We start from the raw sequence: 23,612 nt of genomic DNA on the forward strand, positions 1-23,612 counted from the left end.
TTTTGACTCTGTCTGTACAAATGTATAGGTTTAAGATATCAGTTTTTTGGCTCCAAACACAAAAGGCTTCAGCATTACATGCTTTGTGACCCCTTGGTAGCAAGCTGGCTGCTGCAGCTTCAGGCACCATGCCTTTGTTCAAGGCGGGATAGAAGGGGAAAGACACTGCTGGGAAGCATTCTTCTCATTTCTGCCCTTCGTAAGAACAAACATTCCCAAGAGGTACTCAGCAGACTTGCTCTAACATTTCATTGGCCTGATCTCAATCACAGGGTTACTGCTCGCTGTAAGGGAAGGAGACAAGTAGGGTATCAAAGGGAACAGAGTTTGGCTTAGACCTATCCTTCTTGACCCCTTCCCTTCATGACACACATAAGAAATGTAACATCCTAGGGGCAAAAAGAGTGTTCCTGCTGCTCTAGGTCCTGCCCTTCTGCCCTGAGAGTTGAGTCGGAGGATGAATATCTTCTCTATCTATGGGACATTTAAGACTCATATTGGTGGGACTTCCCTGGTAGTCCAGTGGCTAAGATTCCGTGCTATCAGCGCAGGGAGTCTGGGTTCAATCCCTGGCCAGGGAACTGGATCTGACATGCTACAACTGAGAGTTCTCATGCTACAACTGAAGATCCTGCATGCTGCAATCAAGACCCAAGATCCCACATGCCGCAGAGCATTTCTTTGATCTTGGAATATGTTGTGTTTGGATTTGAATAAATGTGTATCTGTTACTCTTGGAAGTTACCACCACCACCCCGCCCCCGCCGCCTCCCATCCCTTTAATAGTGAAACTTGTATATGCTGTGAAAGAAACTTGGAGCTAGAAAGTTGACTTATTTTTTTCAGGCATACTTTCAGCCTCACTTGTGATAATATGACTTCTGCATACATTGAGTTATCCTGGCAGTTTGTAAAGAATCACCAAAGTGAACCACATTTATACATGAGAGACCAGAGCTGCATTTTAGGAAGGACCCTAGGAACCAGGCACTAAGCAGATCAGCGGCCATTGGCTGCTTATGTGTCAAGCTGCAAAGGCTGCTCTGTCAAATTATTAGGTCTCCAGTGTAGTCACTCGGGATCTCCTTGGAAGTTATCTGTAGCTGAGAGTGGAGATCAGGTAGAAGCTGCATCAGTAGTGAGTTATAGAGGCTGACAAGGCTTTATTCTGCAAAGCACTAATGAAGAGTTTATGGATAAGGTGAAACATACAGTGAAGCCCTAATGCTTCTACGCTGCAAAGGAAATAGATGGAGTGCCTAAGGTAGAAACTGATTGGTTTGTATATTAGGTATTTAGTGATAGTCCTAAAAACCAAATTTCCTCTAGAGAAAGAATTTTTTAGCCTGGAGACTTGGAGTCCTAGTATGTTCTGAAAATTTATACTCAAAATGTATTCTGTAATTGTATATGGGTTTTTCTAGAGAGAAAGGTCATAGCTTTCATCTAATTTTCAAAGATTAAAAACAGAGAATCTGTTGAATGCTTAAACAGCCCAGACTTGAAGCAGTTTTCCAGGTCTCACTAGAGTTATTTTAAGAGAACTGCAACTTCTAATTGTTCTACGACCTGATAATCTGTTTAAGCAGTAATTTCTCTTTGATGTATATGGTGCTTTACCATGCACCATGCAGTAGATGGCATAAATGGTTTTATGGTAAAGATATGTTTTTCTGTAAAATATCCATCAGTTCAGAGTTCGCAAAATTCAGTTTTTTCTGTTGAGGAAAATAAAATGTGTTGTATGAAAGGACCAAAATTAGGCAATGTTTTTGTATGCGATGTTGTAAAGAAGCCATAAAACTCTTTTACCTTCAACATTATGTAGTGTTAAGAGTAAACTAGTTATAATAGTCAAATGCTTAATTATTTATTAGTCCTTCCAGAATTTGAATACCCAAGGTATTTTGATATTTACCTACTTAGACTTTTGCGGTGAGGTGGAAGTGCTCAGTCATGTCTGACTCTCTGCGACCCCAGGCCAGAATACTGGAGTGGGTAGCCTTTCCCTTCTCCAGGGGATCTTCCCAACCCAGGGATTGAACCCAGGTCTCCCACATTGCAGGTGGATTCTTTACCAGCTGAGCCGTAAGGGAAGCCTACCTTTAATCATGGCAAAATAGCAATAGATGATAAATAGAAAAAAACCTCTCTTTTTCTCTATTATAAAATAATTCTCAGTTCTTCATTGCCTTCAAAGTTACTCCTACCCTTTTAGATGTGTGTGTTTAAGTAATTTCCCCACTGTGGATGAAGCTGACAGCATTTTCCAAATTGATTTTCAATCTGTAATATTCCAACCATACCTCAAACCTCATTAAAGCTCTTTTCATCATTTCTCTGTCTCCATTAGTTATGGCAGCATCTCAAAATTTAGTTTTCTCTGTAAATTTCATTATTGTGGTTACCAATTCATTATAAAATGATCAGAGGAGTAGGAGGAAGGGAAGAGGAATTGACATATGAGGACAAAGTGAAAGATTAGGACTCATTGGCCTGCAAAGTAGAAATCTATCAAATCCTGAATGGCACGGGTAAGGAGAAATTGGACCAAGATGCTAGATCTGGAAATGGGAAGATGGAAGGAAATTCTTGAAACTCTCTTGAAATATAAGAAGTGGAGCTACCTAACAGGGACAGGAAAGTAATTTTTAAAAGCTTGGGGTGAATTTATTTTCAAGCAAAAGAAAAGATGTAGCAGATCTTCCTGTATACTCTGAACGTATCCTAAGTAATTGTAAATGTTAGTGTGCTAAACAGGCCTCCTTTTTTTATTATTATGATGTTCTCTGGGACATCCTATAGAAACAGAATTTTGTGCTGATTAGGCAAGATGAAGTCAAGTCTGGCTTGGAAAGAAAGATGAGGTCATATGCTATCTTCGTATGAGTCTGGCAAGCAAGATTGGTAATAACCAATACCACTGCAAGTACGTCACTGAAGACGACTTCTTCGGTTAATTCTCACAGTGATATGTCAGTGGATTCATCCTCTGTAAAAAAAAAAAAAAAAAAAGTGCTTTCAGTATCAGTTTGTTCATTGTAACTACCAGGCAAAATATACTCAAGGATGTTTTTATTTTATGTATAAAGAATTCTTGCAAATAAAGAAGAAACAAATACATATACCAGGAGGAAAATGAGTAAAGATCTTTAATGGTCACTCACAGGAACCACCATGGATGAGCAATAAACCTAGGAGATGTAAAACCACACTGCCAATCAGTGAAAATGAAAATGTTTCCATCTATAAAATTAGGAAAGTTGAACAAGATCGACAAGACCTGTTATTGGTTAGATTGGAAAGACTTAGCAATACACACTCTTGGTAGGTGTGTATGTAGATACAATCTTTTTAGATGGTAATTTTACAGTGTGAAGCAAAATTGAAAACACTTAAAAATAATAACAGGAACACTTAAAAATAATAATAGCAGGGCCTTCCCTGGTGGTCCAGTGGAAGGAATCCACCTTGCAATGCGAGCGATCCAGGTTCAATATCTATTCAGGGAACTAAGATCCCACATACTGCAGAGCAATTAAGCTCATGTGTCTCAACTACTGAGCTCACACCGCAACTGGAGAGTCCATGCACAGCCACAGAGATCCCACATGATGCAATAAAGATTCCATGAGCCGCGATGAAGACCTGATGCAGCCAAGTAAATAAATCAACCTTTACGTATTTATTATTGTTGCATACAGTAGTACCAGCTATCAGAGCTGCACTGGACTTGGAGCGATTGCTAAACATTTAGTAGGTATTATGTTTGTATTATATTTGTCCTAACAGTAGCTGTTATTATCCTATATTATAAATGAGGAAGTGAAGTCGCTCGGTCGTGTCCGACTCTTTGCGACCCCATGGATTGTAGCCCACCAAGCTCCTCGGTCCGTGGGATTTTCCAGGCATGAATACTGGAGTGGGTTGCCATTTCCTTCTCCAGGGGATCTTCCTGACCCAGGGATCGAACCCAGGTCTCCCGCATTGTAGGCAGACGCTTTACCGTCTGAGCTACCAGGGGGTTAGTGTTCTTCTCTCCCCAACACTGATACAGTTATTAAGTGATTAAGTCAAGATTTGAACTTACATCTTTCTAACTTCAGATTCCACAATGACAAACCATTTTGTTGTTCAGCCTACTCTCGGTAGAATTGGTCAGTTCCAATTCTCAGAATTTCTGTCAAAAGGACAATCATCAGTGCCAAAGTTGTACATGTAAGAATGTCACAGACCTTCATATTTAGGCACTATTTCCTGGTGGCTCAGTGGTAAAGAATCCCCCTGCCAATGCAGGAGATGTGGGTTCAGTCCTTGACCCAGGAAGATCCCCTGGAAAAGGAGCTAGCAACCCACTCCAGTATTCTTGCCTGGGAAATCCCCTGGACAGAAGAGCTTGGCAGGCTACAGTCCACGGAGTGGCAAAAGAGTCAGATACAACTTAGCGACCAAACAACAACGAATCCATGCAGCTACATGAAATGTAGTTTGGGCATATTCAAGGCAGTTAGCTAGAACTGAGACCATTATATAAATTTGGGAACCTAAGAAGTGTCCCCTCAGTGAAAGAAGTACTAGAAAAAAACCCTACTTATTGGCCAAGATAAGTGATAGTGTTGTCCTAGGCTGGGAGTTTGAATGGAAGAAAAAGAATGTCTTGTGAACAACAGAAATTCCAAGCCTGTTCTATAGATGGTTTTGAGATAATGAATTTATACTATCTTTATGGGCCCAGAAATTAATGTAAATGCTTGTTTCAGATTGGAGCTCTGGAAAGAGATAATTCTTTTGAATTAGTGAGATATAATCTTTAGATAGAAGTTCACCGAGTCCCAAGTAGAATAAATATAAATAAATCAAAATTAAACTTCAGTACAATACAGACCACTGCAATTGCAACCATTACTAGTAATACTAGCAAACACTTATACAGTGTCATTTTGTGCCAGATTATCGCCTAAGAACTTTGCATACATATTAACTCACTTGTTTATGGATAGTAACTCACAATTATTTTATTGAAGAGGAAAACAAGGTACAAAGAAGTTACTAAATTTTCTTAAGGTCACTCAGCTACTCTGTGGCCAGACCGAGATCTGAACCCAGATAATCTAGCTCCCAAGTCTGTGCTCTTAACCTCTGCACATGGTGCTCAAGGAGAAAATCTTCAAAACAATCAGAGAGAAAAGACAGCTTTCTGAAGCAACAACCACAGCTAGTCTCGCAGCAGACTTCTCTAAAGCAGTGAGAGAAGACGAAATATAATGGAGTATCTTCAAGTGCTGTGGGAAAGTGATGTGCCCTGTGCCCCCCTGCCCCTGCCCGAGAATATTCACAAATAATCATTCAAGAGCGAGGCTGGGTTCTTCTTCCTGTCCTCCTATTCCTCTTCCTTTCCTTGTCTTTTTCTTTCTTCCTCATGTTTTTCTTTAAAAAATAAATTGGGTTCCCTTCCCTCCCGTTGAGGCAGCCAGGGTTGGGGTAACCTGTGGATCCAGGACTAAGGAGGTGGTCAGAACCAAGAGGGGCAGTCAGTGGTCGAGCTGAGATTTTGGGTGGGAGGTAAGACTGAGGAGGCCATCAAGGCTGGCAGGGCCAGGATATTGACTGCATGCGGCGGGTATGAGGACATGAATAAACTGAGGATAACTAGTGCTCAGAAATGTATGATATCACTTATATGTGCAATTGGGGGGAAAAAAAAAACTAATGAATATAACAACAACAAAAAATAGACTCAGGTATAGAGAACCAACTAGTGGTGACCAGTGGGGAAAGAGGAGGAGGAAGGGACAAGGTAGGGGTAAGTAGTTAGGAGATATAAGCTGTTATGTATAAAATAAGCTACAAAGATATATTGTATACCACATGGAATAGAGCCAGTATTTTGCATTAATGGAATATTTAACCTTAAAAAATTGTGAATCACTATTCTGTACACCTATAACATGTAAACTATACATCAACTATACTTCAATTTAAACAAGTGAAAAAAAAGTCATGAGACCATGTCAGAAGTTACACAGGAGCCGACCTGAAAGGACATAATTCTAGATTAATTCTAACAAATCTATAATTATTTGAGCATCAAAATAAATGATAGTAAAAGAGTATACCACCGTGAATAAAGTAGGAACCCAAGGGTCCATACTGATATAAGTAAGTGAATAAGCTAATCAATGAGAAGAATCCCAGGCTATGAACTTCTATAAATTAAAAAAATGATGGCATTAGAAAAGTGCCACTTGGCAACTATTGTAGAAGTAATACTAATAATTGATTTAGGTATGAGTCATCCATGGAGGTTAAAAGCAGCTCATGAAAGTTAATAAAGAAAGAGCATGGCAGTACCCTCAAAGTATTTTAATTAACAAGGGAATAGTAACTTCACTGATGAGAAACCTAGAAGACACCACCTTTAAACCCAGTGAGCAAAGTGAACATCCCCAATAATGGGGCAAATAGACATCATTGCTGCTGGGTGTGGTATACTGAGCAGCGTGTAGACACTGAGACAGTCCTGTGAAAATGCCTCACCTGCGTTTAATCACGAGAATGACACAGACAAACCCAAACAGAGGCAAACTGAAATAACTGGGCTGTACGCTTCAAAAAATACGAGGTTATGAAACAGCATGGGAAGATTAAGGAGTAGTTCCAGATAAGCAGACATGACAACCAAGGACAAGATATATAATTCTAGACTGGGATAGTTGGTGAGACTCGATGGGACTAGACTCGATGGTAGGTGGTAGTATTACTATCAAGGTGATTTCCCGATTTAGCATGTTTTACCGTAGTTATGTCCCTGGAGAAGGAAATGGCAGCCCACTCCAGTATTCTCGCCTGGAGAATCCCACGGACAGAGGAGCCTGGCAGGCCGTGGTCCCTAGGGTCACAGAGAGTCGGACGCGAATGCAGCGACTAACGCACACACACACACTGCAGTTACACAGGGGAGAGTCCTTGATTTTTAGGACGTACACGCTGAAGTGGGCTTCCCTTGTGGCTCAGCTGGTAAAGAGTCTGCCTGCAATGCGGGAGACCTGGATTCCATCCCTGGGTTGGGAAGATCACTCCAGTATTCTGGCCTAGAGAATTCCATGGACTGTATAGTCCATGGGGTCACAGAGAGTCGGACAGGACTGAGCCACTTTCACTCAACTCACACGCTGAAGTATCAATGGTGTATCACACCTTCAGCTTACTCTCAGTAGAATAATTGTGGGTTGTGCTTGCACACCCGTGTGTGTGTGTGTCCATTCTTCTTTTGTGTAGTTTTGTAGATGTAAGTTTTTATTTCATTCTAAACAGGCCTACAGGCTTCCTTGCTAGCTCAGCTGGTAAAGCAACTGTGTGTAATGCAGGAAATCCAGGTTTGATCCCAGGGTCAGGAAGATAGATCTCCTGGACAAGGAAATGGCAACCCACCCCAGTATTCTTGCATCAGAAATCCCCTGTACAGAGGAGCCTGGCAGTCTACAGTCCATGGGGGGTCACAAAAGAGTAGGGCTTGACTGAGTGACTAACACACATACACAAACAGGCCCACACGCTATGTAATTATTGCCCTTTAACCCGGTTTCTAAAAATGGTTCACAAAACTTCTCTTGACCTAGTTTTTTGTTCGTGGTTGTTGCAGTTTTTGGACTGCATTGGGTCTTTGTCACGGTGCAAGCTTCTCTAGTTGTGGAGCGTGAGCTCCAGAGCACACGGGCTCTGCAGTTGTGGCAGGAAGACTTCTCAAGGTGCAGTGTGCCCGCCCTCTAGTTGTGGCTTGCAGGCTTAGTTGCCCCAAAGCTTGTGAGATCTTAGCTCCCTGACCAGGGATTGAACTTGTGTCCCTTGCACTGGAAGGCAGATTTTTAACCACTGGACCACCAGAAAAGTCCATTGATCTAGTTTTAGCTACTTGACTTTTGCAATCTCAACAAAAAATGGTGATTCACAGCACCCCAAATCACAAATTCATTATACATTTTTAATTGATTATTTTCATGTAATTTCTTTTGATTTATTCACTTTGTAATTTTATTAGTTTCTAACTTTTAATTGAAATATAGTTGATGTATAAGTCCCTAGTTTCTAATTAATTTATTTTAAGCATATGTAATCCACTCCATGGTGTTTTATAATGAGAAAATAATGATATTTAGAGTCAAAAATTTGGCTTCACGTAGCAATTCTGCTTCTATCTAGCTTCTTGAATGTGGGCAAAATTCTCATCTTTTGGAGGGGTCACAGTTTCCTCATCAGTAGGCAAGTCAGGATTGTTGTCAGGAACAAATATGGAAACACGAAAAGTCTGAGCAGAGCTGCTGGCTTGTAAGAGGAGTGCAAACTAAGTATTGTCTTCCCTCATTCATTCTTTTCTCTCTCACCAAAAGCATCCACACAAGCCTCTCGGGCATAGGGAAATACAAAGCTTATTAAGAGACTATAGGAAAGGGCTTCATCCTTGCCCTTTTGTTCATATTTGGCTTCTTTCCTTGTAGCTGATTCTTGCCTTTATTTCCGTAATTAAGTCATCCATCATCATCCAGAAGGTGAATCAAGCCAGACGGTGACCACGGGTTGGGGGGAGGATGGGAACAGCACAGAGAGGGTGAGGGGATTGCCCGAGCACCTCGGGTTACTGGGGGCCAGCAGCCAGCGTACGTGAGGGCTCTCAGACGGAGTGCAGGCTTTTCCAGCACGGAGACTGTTAGCTCTGCTGTTACAGCAGCTTGCAGTCCCTAAGAAAAATACTGATTGGTCGTGACCGAATGACTGATTCTCCTCTCTGGCTCCTTACTCAGCAAGCCAATTTTAGCTGTTTCTAGTCTTGGGGACCTTCAGTGTTTACAATTTCTTTCCTTTCAGTGGGACTTTCGTTTTTGCTTTGTTTTCCTTGGGGTGTTTTTCTTATTTCTCACCCTCTTTACATGCCTATATGTAAATATATATTCCCTAAATGTCAACATACATTTTACACAATCTTTATTACATGTTAGTTCATTTCTGTTTCCTTGGTATTCTTTTACTTCTGTTTTTAATATTTGGAGAAGGAAATGGCAACCCACTCCAGTATTCTTGCCTGGAGAATCCCATGGACAGTGGGCTACAGTCCACGGGTTGCAAAGAGTCGGACACGACGGAGCAACTTCACTTCACTTCACTTTTAATATTTGTGGGGGTGGGAAATGAACTGGGTAAAGATGGTCAAACAGTACAAACATCCACTTGAAAAATCTTAAGAAAAAAAAATCTATATATCTGCAAGGTCAGACTGATAACTGTTGTAATGTGCGTGGAGAATAGCAACTCTTGATAGCCTGTCTGTTCATCTGTCTGTCATCAGACAGTAAGTCTAGAGGGACCCTAAGCTTAGCCTGTTTTTTTTTTTTTTGAACCAGTTTCCCCAAGTCAAGGGTTAGGGTTCTGCTCCTTATCAAAGAGCTCAAGTGCTGAAATTCCCAGCCCATATCTTTAAAAAAAAATTTTTATTGAGGTATAGTTTCTTTATAATATTGTATTAGTTTCAGTTATAAGCAAAGTGATTCAGATATGTGTGTGTGTGTATATATATATATATATATATATAATTTTTTAAGATTTTCTATTATATTAAAAATATTGAATATAGTTCCCTGTGCTATACAGTAAATCCTTGTTGTTGATCTATTTTATTTTATAGTAGATTGTATCTGCTAATCCCAAACTCCTAATGTATCTTTCCTACTTACCTTTCCCCTTTGTTTGTTTGAAAGCAAACCATAAGTTTATTTTCTGTGTCTGTGAGTGTTTCTGTTTTGTAAATAAGTTCATTTGTATCGTTTTGTTAGATTCCACACATAAGTGATTTCATATGGCATTTGTCTTTGATATGCTTCATTTAGTATGATGATCTCTAGGTCCATCCATGTTTCTGCAAATGACCTTATTTCATTCTTTCTTTAAACGGCTAATATCCATTATATATATGGGCCACATCTTTATCCACTCATCTGTTGGATATTTAGTTTGCTTCCATGTCTTGGTTATTGTAAATAGTGCTGCTATGAACACAGGGGTGCATGTATCTTTTTAAATTAGAATTTTCTATGGATAGATGCCTAGGAGTGGGAGTATTGGATCATGTGGTAGCTCTATTTTTAGTTTCTTAAGGAATCCCCATGCTGTTCTCCATAGCGGCAGTACCAATTTATATTCCCACCAACGGTGGAGGAAGGTTCCCTTTTCCCCACACCCTTTCCAGCATTTATCGTTTGTAGACTTTTTGTTGATGGGCATCCTGACAGTTGTGAGATGTTACCTCATTGCATTAATAGTTTTGATTTCAAGTCCATGTCCTTAGTTCTCTTCTGATTCCTGCCACAGTAGGCATCCTCATCTAGTAGATGTTTAATAAACGTTTCAAGTATTTTTTGTATCAGTCACTCAAAAAATGACTCAAGATCCTGCTTCCCATCCCAGATATTTTGTGCTCCTTTTATGTGGGTTCTCTGCTCTGCTTAACTTCTGAATGTTAGAGTGTCTCAGGGCTTCGTGGCAGGTTCTGCTCTTTGCTTTGTCTCCCTTGGAAAGTTATCCAATCCCATGGTTTTATGGAACATCAAAATGCATCTGCTTCCAAACTGATATCTTCAGCACCAACTTCTTCCTCAAATGCCAGACTCATACATCAAATTGTCTATTTGGTGTCATATCTTGGATGTCTAATAAGCATCTCAGGTTGACCATATGCAAAATTAAATTCTTGACCTCCCCCCATCCTTAAAATGCTTCTCCCCTAATCTTTCTCATTTCAGTAAATGGCTCTAACCAGTATATGTTGCTTACCTGGTGGCTCAGATGGTATATAATCTGCCTGCAGTGTGGGAGACGTGGGTTCAGTCCCTAGATTGGGAAGATGCCCTGGAGGAGGGCTTGGCAACCCACTCCAGTACTCTTGCCTAGAGAACCCCATGGCGAGAGGAGCCTGGCAGGCTGCTGCCCTTGGGGTCACACAGAGTTGGACATGACTGAAGCAACTCAGCAGCACTGCATTGCATGTTGAGTTGCTCAGTCATGTCCGACTACAATCCCGTGGGCTGTAGGGAACCCGCGTCTCCTGCATTGGCAGGTGGGTTCTTTACCACTGAGCCACCTGTGGAGCTGCTCTAACCGTTATTTGAATTTAAAAGTTTTTCTAGACTTCTCTCTTTTCACCACTTCCTTCTCTCTATATCTAAGTCATCAGCATGTCCTATTGGATCTACCTTCTAAATATATCTTGAATTCATTATCTTCTCTTTGTCTTTACTGTGAAGTGAAGTCGCTCAGTCATGTCCGACTCTTTGCGACCCCATGGACTGTAGCCTACCAGGCTCCTCTGTCCATGGGATTTTCCAGGCAATAGTACTGGAGTGGATTGCCATTTCACTACCCAAATGCAAGATGCCATCAACTCTTGCTTGTTAGGGCTGCTGCTGCTGCTAAGTCACTTCAGTCGTGTCCGACTCTGTGCAACCCCATAGACGGCAGCCCACCAGGCTCCCCTGTCCCTGGGATTCTCCAGGCAAGAACACTGGAGTGGGTTGCCATTTCCTTCTCCAGTGCATCAAAGTGAAAAGTAAAAGTGAACAGTTATGCCCTAATTGATCCCCCTGTTTCTACTCTAATCTCTTAAAGTTTTTATTTCACATATCAGCTAAAGTAATCCTTTCAGAATATAAAACTTACATTGTGTCACCATGCTCTTTCCTAGCTCTTCCCTGTTTTTAAGACGTCTCTGGTGTCTTCTGTTGCCCTTAGGATAAAAGCTAGACACCTTACTCCAACCATAAGGTCCTAATACCTAGCCCTGCTTTCTTCCTCAGCCCCATCTTATACTATACCCCATGCTCACCACACTTCAGCAACACAGCAAACCTGTTTTTCCTTAGGACTTTTGTATTATTAATATTAGTAATACTTAGTATTATTAATGTTAGCCATGCCCTCTCTCTGGAACATCCTTTCCTCCAGTCTTCACTGGATCGTATCCTTCTTGTCACTCGGATGTCACTTCACACGGCACCTCCTCCATGACCTCCCCTGAGCGCCTCCCCAGTACTTTCTATCACACCAGCCTGTGTTGTTTTCTTCAAGGCTGTTATCGTTATCAAAGTTATTTTGTTAATGTATCTGTTGTGTGACAATCCCCATTAAAGTATAAGCTCTGAGAGAGGAGAGTCCTTGCCTGCCTTTTTCATTCTAATATTGCTACTGTCTGTATAGTACCTGGCACCTAGACTGGGTCAAATAGCTGTAGAATAAATGAACCATTTTCCTGGACTCAGGGTAGAACAAAAAGTCTGGGGATTTGCAAGTTTTCCTAGTTAGTAATCTGTCTGTGATACATATTCACAGGCAAGTTTTCCCTTTTCCCACCTTGCCTATTTTTTCTCTCCCTTCTTTTCTCCTTCAGGATAGACTTGCCCTTGTTTCTGTCCACAAAAACCCTTTCTAAGGCCACAATTCATCCTTCTTGTCTTTAGCCATCACCCAGAGATTTGTTTCTGAAGGAGAGTAAGTCCAGCATGCAGTGGTCCATAAAGCTGATTCTTATTACATCAAATTAAAGGGCTTCCTGATCTCTGGTCCAAGACTTGTCTACTTTTCTTAAAAGGATGGTTCCACTGTTGTTACAATGTCATCTCATGTAGATTCTCCTTCGGAGTTTCTGATTTTCTTGATCTTCATTTGTCTTCTTTGACTTCTTTTGTGATGAAGAACCTTTTTGATACTCCTTCTCTTACTGTGCTTGAACTAGAAAGACAACCAAATAGGTAAGCTGTAGTAGATATCACACATTCATTCTATGTGCTCATTGTGTGTGCGTATAAGTGTCATTAAACTATGACCAGTGTTCATGTGGCTCGTTCTTGTATCTTGATATTTCATCACTGGAATAAACATGGAATTGTAAGGACACTGACTTACGTTAAAGAGATTTAACTCTTCTTTTTTCAGTACGGAATCTTTTTCTCTTTTTGGTTGAAGGGGTCTAGCAGAAGACTCCACGAGAGTTGCTCGCAGGTGTTTGCTTATGCCCACACATTTCCACATATCTTCAGAAATCTCAGAGTGCTCTGATTACATGCTATTGAAGAAAATGCCAACGTTCTGTCAGTAACGCTTTGAACACCTGTGCCATTACACACATGTGGACTGCCTGAAGAGCTCACTGTGCTTCACAACTCCGCCTCTTAAACTCTGGTCCCCAGAGCCTCCACCCCAAGTGAACAACTTCTTTTGTTATTGCTTTGTGCAGTTTTTTCTTTTAGTTTCCACTCTGGTTTGTATCCTTAAATCATACTCCAGAGAATCTGTAAAGGTGTTTCTCCACTCTTCTGTTTACCCCAGATTATTCAACTGTACAGGGATAACATCCTTGAGTATCCTGCTGCAATCTTTTATTCACCCGTTTTTAAAAAAGAAATTATTTATCTCTTCAGCTGTAATGGCTCTGAGTTGCCGCAGATGGGATCTTTGTTGCAGCATGCAGGTTCTTTAGTTGTGGCATGTGGGATATAGTTCCCAGGCCAGGAATCGAACCTGAGATCCCTAATTTGGGAGCCCAGAGTCTTAGCCACTGGACCACCAGGGAAGTCCTCATTTGCTCTTGAACAACCCACAGATTTACATCTTAATACCACGTCAGCATGAGAGGCCAGGACAAACTGAAGGACTTCTCTTGGGCAATCTCACTTTGAGACTTGGCTGTTGAGGAGTGATATTGGTGAAAAACCCTGCTAAGCAGCCTGTGAAGGAAAGCTCAAGCTGCCCAGTTGCTAAAAATCTCAGACTGCTGTGCAAATTCTTCCTGGTGCAGACTAGAACATAGTCATGGATTTTTCAAGCTAAAGGTTATAGTCCCACAGCAAAAGCAGAAAAGTTACCTGTGGTCGATTTGTATATATTTGGGGAATTGTGTTCTGAAAGCAGCTCTATCTTATCCTGAAATGCTTGGATTTCTTTGTTGTTGCTGGAATTGTTAAGTTGGAAGAAACTCCCAGATGTCTGAAAACTTTTGTGACATTATTTCAGTTGACAAATAGTGTACAGGTCGCCTGGTTTTTAAATGAATGTTGTTATTTGATCCACATTAAGCCATCTTTTAGTTCTTACATCTGTCTTAACTTTATTAAAGTCAAAAATAATGTTTAGAGAAGGTAAAATCATAAATATGATTCATAAATACTTAAAAAATCAACAGTAGAGCTCCTAGTTGAATAGAAATCTCAGAATTGCAGTTTATCTTTGAAAGAAAAACTTCTGGGATTGAGGGTAAACCAGTTTTAGAAAAGAAATCAAATATTATGGAATTTGAAAATCTAATTTGGCATATATTAGATTAATGCCCTGTAAAACCCTAAAGTCTGAATTCATTTTACAGAATGTTTGACTTAATTCTCTTATTTTTCTCACTTTTCCCATTGTTCTTTATGTGTAAATCTCAGGGACTTTTCCTTTTATGGGTTTAAACATTTAGTACTGAATTCTAAAGGAGTAGATCCCTTCCTGCTTTTTTACTCTTGGTGAACTTTTGAGAAGGTGGTGGACTGAAATGTGTGTGTGTGTGTTTGTGTGAAAGTACTTTTTCTATGAATATATGCATAATCCCATAATTTCACCAATGTACATATTTTTTGCTTGCAAATAAGGGATTTAAAAATTCGATACATAGAAAGCAAAGTTGATAAAGACCTTTTCATATATTTCTCTCCTAATATGTTTTTATTTTTAAAAAATATGCTGCAGCTGATTGAACATAATTTGATTTTGACTTGTGCCACACAACTATAATTCCTTCAAAAGCATGTCAATATGCAGTATATTTAAGGTGGTGTCAGCACCAATTCCTTCTTTATTTAGAGTAATGTAATCTAAAAGTATCAACCTTTTCTACTTTCATGAGCTTTTGACTTTCATACCATAATGCATGAAATATTGCATTTTCTTTAAAGCTTTGGGTAGAATATCCATCACTGGAGAGAAATTATATATTTCATTCACCCCCTCCATTGAAACAGGCTTTTCTACCACTGTCTGTGTGTCTTTCAAGATTCTCAGCCCTTTGAATTACTTTGGATTCATTAGTTATCTCTTTATTTAAAACAATATAATGGTCCCCCTTTTGCCTCCAAAGAACTGGATTAAACAGGGTGAATAAACTGGGGTATAAAATATCCAACGATACCAGAGTCTACTTACCTTATCAGTTCTCTTCAGATAGACATGATTAACCTGTTGGCTAGTAGATCTGGACTAGAGAGAAAAAAGAATAATTAATATTGAAAGGATGTAGAGAGGGAGGAAAAAGCCTGTAAATTGACCTATGATAAGAAGAATCCATGATGTGAGGCAAAGAGTATGATCTGTGTCTGGAATTCAGGGCCAACTTGGCTTACTTTTATGAGGATCTCTTATATATTTTTGTGAATATTAAGTTCTATAAAGTCCAAATTGAGCAAAGAAAAACAAATGGCATATATGGTTATCTACACGTACAGTGTGGGGGCAACCTTTGGGGACAGAACATACGTTGAAATATTGACTAACCAAAGGAGAAATGCTCCTTTAGCAGGGTAGTCCTCTAACTAGCTCCCTAGCTATCCATATACACATTGTTTTGATTTTCCACTGTTAGTCACAACATTTTAGTAGGTTGTTACCTCATATCTGATGCTAGTATATGTTGGAGCAAATACACACTAGCACCTGAATCCACTGCACACACAGCAGCCACGTTCAGTCACTTGTGAAGTGAATTGTCCTATCGTTTTTGTGCATTCATTATGACTAGTGCTTGGGGAAAGCCGGGCCGATTTTAATCATGTAAAAAACCTACCCCAAATGAGCTGCTGCTGTAAAGGAGGATACATGTACACATGAATTTATGAAGATCGAGAGAGTAGAAACTGTACAGCTTAACAAGGAAGCATGTAACTGAGGGGCATGTGACATGGTAACAAGGAGTGAGAGCTCAGAGATTTTGTGGGTGGGATAGAAATAGTCAGGGAAGTCTTCCTGAGAGAAGGCTATTTGCCTTAGACAATTCTGATAGCTGAACAAAGTTCTTGGATGTCTAAAAAAGACGTGTTTTTTAAAAAATATAGATTGTTCACTTTACACTCATAGGAATGAGAATATGAAGGAATGTGATCCCACGGAAACACGGATGCAAAAAAGGATGTAGAAGGGACATGTCTTTGCATCTTTCCCAGGTCCTCCATATTTTTAGTTGCTCATGTGGTTTATATTTATTTACTCTGTGAGCCAATGCAGGCTCTCTAAGTAGGCGTATTGTTAAAGGCATAGTGACAGTTTTTTGTCTTGGTGTCCTCATATAAATGCTGGCCTAGTATAGTTAGCCTTTATAATGTGTGATTAAAGGTATGGTGTTTGTACTCCTTGAATTTTTTATTATAGCAAACTGTCTCACGGCTTTGGCCATGTCGATAATCATTAACACTTTGTTACAGAAAGATAGAAAGGAAGACTATGGAAGAAGACCTATTTATTTTGCTTTTCAGCTGCAGTGCTGGGAGATGAAAGACTTAATGAGGAAAAATATTGAAACTAATATTTAAGTCAGGTTTTTGTTCATGTCATAACCATGGATTATGAGAATTTGGAATCTGCGACTGACCTTGACACAGACCCATAGTCATTGATTCTGGCCTTTCATATTAAGTTCAAGAAAATTTGCAGTTATTCTGAATAGATTTTCAGGCATAGCATGAGTAATACTGACTGTTTAGTCTCCTGCGTTGGCAGGCAGATTCTTTACCACTGAGCCACCTGGGAAGAGCATGTTTAGATGCTAGGATTAGTTATGTTCATTGAGGTAGATCTTCTGTAGGTCTTTGAGACAATTTTACTGTAATCATAACACAATTTTTTAATGTGATTTATTTATTTACCTGTTTTTATTGACATGTAGTTGCTGTACAATATTATGTAAGTTATAGGTATACAATATAGTGATTTACAATCTGTAAAGGTTATACTCCATTTATAGTTATTGTAAAATGTCAGCTGTATTTCCCCCAGGTTGTGCAGTAGTTCCAAAGAGCCAAAAGAAAGTCATTGTGCCGGAACTCAGAAAGTGAAGTGAAGAATGGCTTGTGATGAGGCTGAGGCAGGCTGGGGTGGCTGGATCACACAGGGTCTCATGGGCCTTGTTAAAGAGGATTTAGGGCTTTATTCTAAGGGCAATAGGAAGAATTTCCACAGGGGAATGACATAATTAGATTTGAGTTTTAGAAAGATTGCTCTGGCTCAAGTATTGAGAATGCTTTGAAATCTTTCATCAAGGATTGAGAGTTTGGCTCATCTCTAAAGAGACCTTTTGGGGGAATACTGAATATTTACGCTAGTATTCCTTTCTTGGGTATTGATCCCTGGGATAAAAGTCAGTGATGGCATTGTCAATTTCCAGGTTTTCAGTAAATCTGAGGTTCATGGTTATATGACTGTGTACATGTATGACTATATACATATGAGCATGTTATGTGTGTGTATATGTATCTTGTTCAGTCACTAAGTTGCGTCCAACTCTTTGCAACCCATGGACTGTAGCACATTAGAGTCGTCTGTCCTCCTGGAGCTTTCTAAAATTCATGTCCATTGCGTTGATGATGCTGTCTAACCATCTCAATTCTCTGCCACCCCCTTCTCCTTTTGCCTCAATCTTTCCCAGCTTCCGGGTCTTTTGCAGTGAGTCAGCTCTCTGCATCAGGTAGCCAAAGTATTGGAGCTTCAGTTTCAGCATCAGTCCTGCCAGTGAATATTCAAGGTTGATTTCCTTTAGGATGGACTGGTTGGCTCTCCTTGCAGTCCAAGGGACTCTCAGGAATCTTCTTCGGTGCGACTATGTGTGTGTGTGTGTGTGTGTGTGTGTGTGTGTGTGTGTGTGTGTACATACATACATGTATGTAGACACACACATCTGTGTATGCACACATCCATTCTGTCTCCCAAAATAAAGAGATCCCAGTGTATTTTTTCTCCATCTTTTGCCTCTAACCATTCAATTTTAATCTTTTTTCAGTTGTGACATACATGTGTAAGGGATGAGGAAGAGAAAATATAATTACCAATCCCTTTAATCTATAACATATGATGACGTGTTATGAGGATTCTCCATAAGAGACTGTGAATGTGTTATGTTGTGCATAACAATTTTATAATGTAGATGCCAAGTTTTCAGAAATTGTAGACATACAGAAGAATGCTGTGTCTTCCTCATCATGATGAGCACTGCAGTTGCGGACACATATAGGACTCGATCATTCTGAGCATTCCCTGAGCTCCATTTGCAGAGAAGTCGTTTCTCCACCATGACAAAATTCCCACAAGATTTTGAATAATTAATTTCCTGGAATGTGCAGGATTCAGCAGTTATGTTCAGCATTATTGATGGCAGCCAACTTTATCTCTTTTATTTCTGAGACACATAATGAAATAGGGAGTCCCTCAAAAAACCACTGTGGTTAGTCGAGACTAATTTTGTAAGGGGCCAGTGGGCTTTTGCCTTAATGTGTGTAAGTACGATTTTTTTCTCTCTCTCTCTCACAGCAGAATGCACAGTAGACACAGGCAGAGTGAATTGGCACTAATTTATGAACCTTTCCAACCTTCTCTGTGCAGTACACCCTGTGAGGGCAAGATGCTCTAATTACACTCACGTCGCATAATGAGAGCTTTTAATGACAGTTACTGATTAGAGTTAGGGATGTTTGGGGACCTTAAGAGAAGGTGTATTGACTTTCAGAAGGAAAGGCTTCATCTGCCTTTTGTGTAGCTCAGCCCCAACCACTGACCAGTTACTCAATGAAATTCAACTCCATGACCCCAAAGATATAAGTGGGCTCTAAACCAAGGGACACTTTTCTTTCTTAACTGAAATTAGGTCAAAGAGTTCAAGATTCTGTTTGCTTTTAGCAGTGTTTTTGTACTTTGCGCTTTTTTTTCCTTGGTGATGGTCACACTGGCTGTTTCCTTTTTAGTAACAAGAATAACCCATAGTCCAGACTGCTCTTTTTAGAGACATTGATTTGCACAGTCACAAATGGATACCTGACATTGTTTTCCTCTTTACACATTTGCAGTGTTCAAATTGGAGGGACTAGTATTTAAAAGTTCCGGTATCCTTTATATTAATATGGATATGAGAATTACAATAAAGACAAAAATCGAGATAATTACTGATTGTACTAAGGACATGAGTTTCTACGGTCTACTTGCCCTTTTTTGAGCAAGGCAGAAATTTTCTTTACAAGGCAGGATGACGTATTTTGTATATGTCATCTTTCGCAAACAATTAGAAATTTTAATTACATAACACATCAACATTTAGCTAGTAGTATGATACTGCCTTTCTAGCTTCAGTGTCTGTCTCTCTCCTTAATGAAGATACATCAGGCTTTGTCTGTTTCTTTTCTTGTTTCAAGTTGTTCTGGGCATTAGTTTCTCCCACAACCCTTCTTGCTTTTATGTTCTATATTGTATACCATTTCCATTGTTTCAAGCTGTTTGCATTTTGAATTTTCTATCTTTATGTCTGCTAAATCTGAAGCTAGAATTAAAAGCAAAACATATTTGCAATGCACACAAGTTTAAACCCAGTAAATTTAAATAACTTGCAAGTAATATAACTGATAAAGTTGAAAGGGAAAATGGCTCATGTTTTCTTGGCGCTTTCTACTCAGCACATTCCCAGCTCTAGGATTCTGATTTAAATGACTATCTTTTACATATACTAAATCCTTACCCTACAACTCCCCAAAGCTAACGTGCTTTAAGCCCTTAAAAAGTGCTGCTGCTGCTGCTGCTGCTGCTGCTGCTGCTGCTGCTGCTGCTGCTGCTGCTGCTGCTAAATCACTTCAATTGTGTCTGACTCTGTGCAACCCCATAGACGGCAGCCCACCAGGCTCCCCCATCCCTGGGATTCTCCAGGCAAGAACACTGGAGTGGATTGCCATTTCCTTCTCTAATGCATGAAAGTGAAAAGTGAAAGGGAAGTCGCTCAGTCGTGTCCGACTCTTAGTGATCCCATGGACTGCAGCCTACCAGGCTCCTCTGTCCATGGGACTCTCCAGGCAAGAGTACTGGAGTGGGGTGCCATCGCCTTCTCTGTAATAAGTGCTAGCTTTAGCAATACTGTCAGTTTTTGAAACCATGAAACATTACAATTGCCTTTCATCAGTTTTAATACAGTTTCTTGTGAATGAGTATGTTTATAACCAAAGATCGTATTTTTCAGTCATGAATTCATTTATTCCGGCTTTCCAGGTGGTGCTACTGGTAAAGAACCCTCATATTAATACAGGAAACGTAAGAGATGTGGGTTCAATCCCTGGGTCAGGAAGATCCTCTGGAGGAGGGCATGGCAACCCACTCCATTATTCTTGTCTGGAGAATCCCGTGCACAGAGGAGCATTCTATGGTCCATAGAATCGCAAAGAGTCAGATGCAGCTGAAGGTGTTTAGCACACACATGCATCCATTTATTCATTCACTGGACACACACTTTCATTGGTTGGTTGCTCTGGACAAGGTACAAAGTACAAGTCATCCTTCAAACAGAGAATCTAAGATATCTATAACAAACTGTATAAAAGGTTAAAACTAACATTTATCAAGCGTTTGTTAAGCTAAGCAACAGTGCTACGTGCTTCTACACCCGCAGTCAGAAATGCTATCAGTTGCCCCAGGAAGGAATTTTTTGCTGAGGACCCCAAGTGTTAGAGACCAAGCAAGTGACGTGCCCAGGCTCTCAGAGCCAGGAGGCCATCACAGCAGGCTTCCTAATTCCAAATCTGGAGTTGGTATCTATACATCAGCCATTGGCTTCCCCCTCTCCTGCCCCCCACTTTGTTAGAAGCTGATCCTCTGACCTTGGCCATAAAGACTGTGAGGCAGGAAAAGGACACTGACGTTCTCGCTGAAGGTGTTGGTCTGCTATTTGTCTTGGCTACTTACTGCTCTTAAAAGAGTTAATAGAGCTTATTAAGCCTATAAATATATTCAAAGCTAAAACATAGCCATAGTTTCAAAGACGTTAATTCAGGGAAATAAAATTTGACACAGATTGTTCTATGCACTAACTTTTCTTTATTCATTTGAAGAGCAAAGCCTATCAGTTTTTGGCATCCGAATTTAAGAGAACTGTAGCCCAGTTATTTGAGGTTCCACATCCCTAATCAACCAGAAAGATTGTACCTGGCCACTGACTCTCAGTCCTGTGAAAAATAGCACCATATCCTCTGTTTGGTGACAGAGGGGCCTGACACTGGACTCTTGGCCTGAGCATTGTCCAAGGTCAGGAGATCAGCTTCTAGGAGAGTTTAATAGAGAAATCACTGATGCCCAGGTGAGGCATTTTGGTGGAACTGCCAAGTATAAAAGCAGAGCTAAAATTGCCTAGCTCATCACCAGACCCCAAAGAAAAAGCCCCTTAATGTGGCATGTTTCAAGCATGCACCTCTTTATGCGTTGCTGCTGTTCATGATAAATCAGGAAGTTAAAGCCAAACCAATTATAGAGTCCCAAAGATTAATGTGTCACTTCCTGTGTATAACAGAAAGTTTCAGCTTTTCTTTAATTATCTGTATGGGTTTGTTTTTTTTTTTTTTTCCTTTTCTGTGGCTAAATAGCATTAATCATTGAATTTCTAAAATTCCAAGCAGGCACAAAGAAACACCTAATTTATTTAGTTTTGTTTTTTTCCCCTAGTTTTATTTAAAAATAATTGACAGATATCACTGTATACATTTAAGGCATGCAGGTTGATGGTCTGATTTGCCTAAGTTATGAGATGACGTAGATCCAGCTAATATCCATCCTCTCGTATAGATGCAATAAAGAGAAAAGAAAGAAAACAGTTTTCTCCTTGAAGAAATACCCCAGTTTTAAGCAAGTTATTTTGCAAACATTTTTTGAACATATATAATAGGTAAGATGACAGGGTCGTACAAAGGTCAATAAGACAAAAAAATCATTGAGCCCACGTGTCATCTATGATTGGACATATTACTCTATACACTTCTCTTTCCACTTGTAATATGGTAATAATGTCTACTTCACAAAGCTGTTGTAAGTACTAAATGATATAGTGTATGTAAAGTGCCTCCTCTTGAAAAAGAAAGTTATTATTTTATCATCAGTATTCTCCCCACTAAAGTTAAGTGACTTGTAGAAAATCAGCATGAGTTGCTGACAGGATCAGGATCCCCCTCTGATTCTCTCATACACAAACATCTGTCCAGTGGCTTTGCTGGTTGATTTTGCAGGTATTTGTTGAGTGCCTCCTATCAGCAAGGAGCTGTGCTAAGCTCTGTGAAAACACCAGTTGGCTCTTGGACACACTTTTTGGCCTCAAGTGCTCCTGAGCTATTCAAGGATGCGAGGCATATACAACGCATACATAAACAGCTGTGGTGCCAAGAAGAAAGCAGAAAGTGATACGAAAGAGACACAGGCCAGGAAATTTGGGAAGCGAAAGCTGCATGGACTCAGGACATTTGGGCTGGGCCTTCAAGGAGCGATAGATTTGGACATTCCAAGGAAAGAAAACAGGAAATGCATGGCGTGATACAGGAAGTGGTGAAAGTTCACTGTGCTTGAGTGAAGTTCTTTGAGGGAGCAGGATAGTGGACGGTATTAACAGGCACAGACTAGATGCTATAGTGTTTATGAGAAGTGTCACGGTGTCTCAGAGTCCCCAAGTAACCGAGAAGGAACTTAGGGGACGGAGGTTTGAGAGAGAGAGCTGACAAAGTGTTAATAATCGGTCATTGGTGAATAGAAGTGAAGGGTGTATGGGTGTTCATTATACTATTCTCGGGAACCGTTCTGGAGATTTGAATTTTTTTAAAAGTTGAGGGGGAAAAAGAATACATAGGAAACTCCTATAATCAGTAAACAAAGAACAAACTACCTGGTTAAACAAATGGGGACAGCATGACAGGAAATGCCACAGGAGATTATAGAAATGGCCAATAAATATGTAAAAATATGCTCAATCTCTCAGAAGAGAAATTTAATTCAAAGTAAAAGGAGGCTACTCTTCACCCACCTGCTCACCCCATTTTTAGAGTGTAGTCACATTGTATGAATCTGAAAAAAAAGAGATGTGAATACCGACCTTCTGTGATCACCTTAGGAGTCTAAGAGAAGAGTATATTAGGTATCCGGCACTAAAAGAACTCAGGAAAACATCTCTCTCTCTCTCTTTTTTTGGGGGGGGATGTTTTGTCTTCTTTATCTGCCTTGTTCATACAATACATATAATACACTTAAGTCAATTGAGTGGTCAAACAAATGTATTTCATGTACACGAGAGAATTTATTAAATGCTTTATACATTGTAACATTTAAAAGTTCAGCAAAACTCTAAACATTTATAGTTTTTAAGACTTATAATCTTTTCGTTTTGAAACTATAAAAAAAATCGTTTGAAGAATCAGTAAGTAAACACTCTGAAAAAGGAAGAAAACAGTAGCAAGATTCAATTACAGATATTCACAGATTTTGTTCTTTTGCCTTCAAGAGCCAGCAGATAATAATTTCTCATAAATAAGATTATGCCTTCAAATGTC

General features: G+C 39.9%; 1 protein-coding gene across 14 annotated transcripts in view; it reads left to right on the forward strand.

The window, feature by feature from the left end:
* SLC10A7 (solute carrier family 10 member 7) overlaps positions 1-23,612 on the forward strand; it is a 307,346-nt gene that overhangs the window by 125,473 nt on the left and 158,261 nt on the right. The gene's annotated exons all lie outside the window — the stretch shown is intronic.

This window comes from Ovis aries, chromosome 17, assembly GCF_016772045.2.
Source record: "Ovis aries strain OAR_USU_Benz2616 breed Rambouillet chromosome 17, ARS-UI_Ramb_v3.0, whole genome shotgun sequence".
Taxonomy (NCBI): Eukaryota; Metazoa; Chordata; class Mammalia; order Artiodactyla; family Bovidae; genus Ovis; species Ovis aries.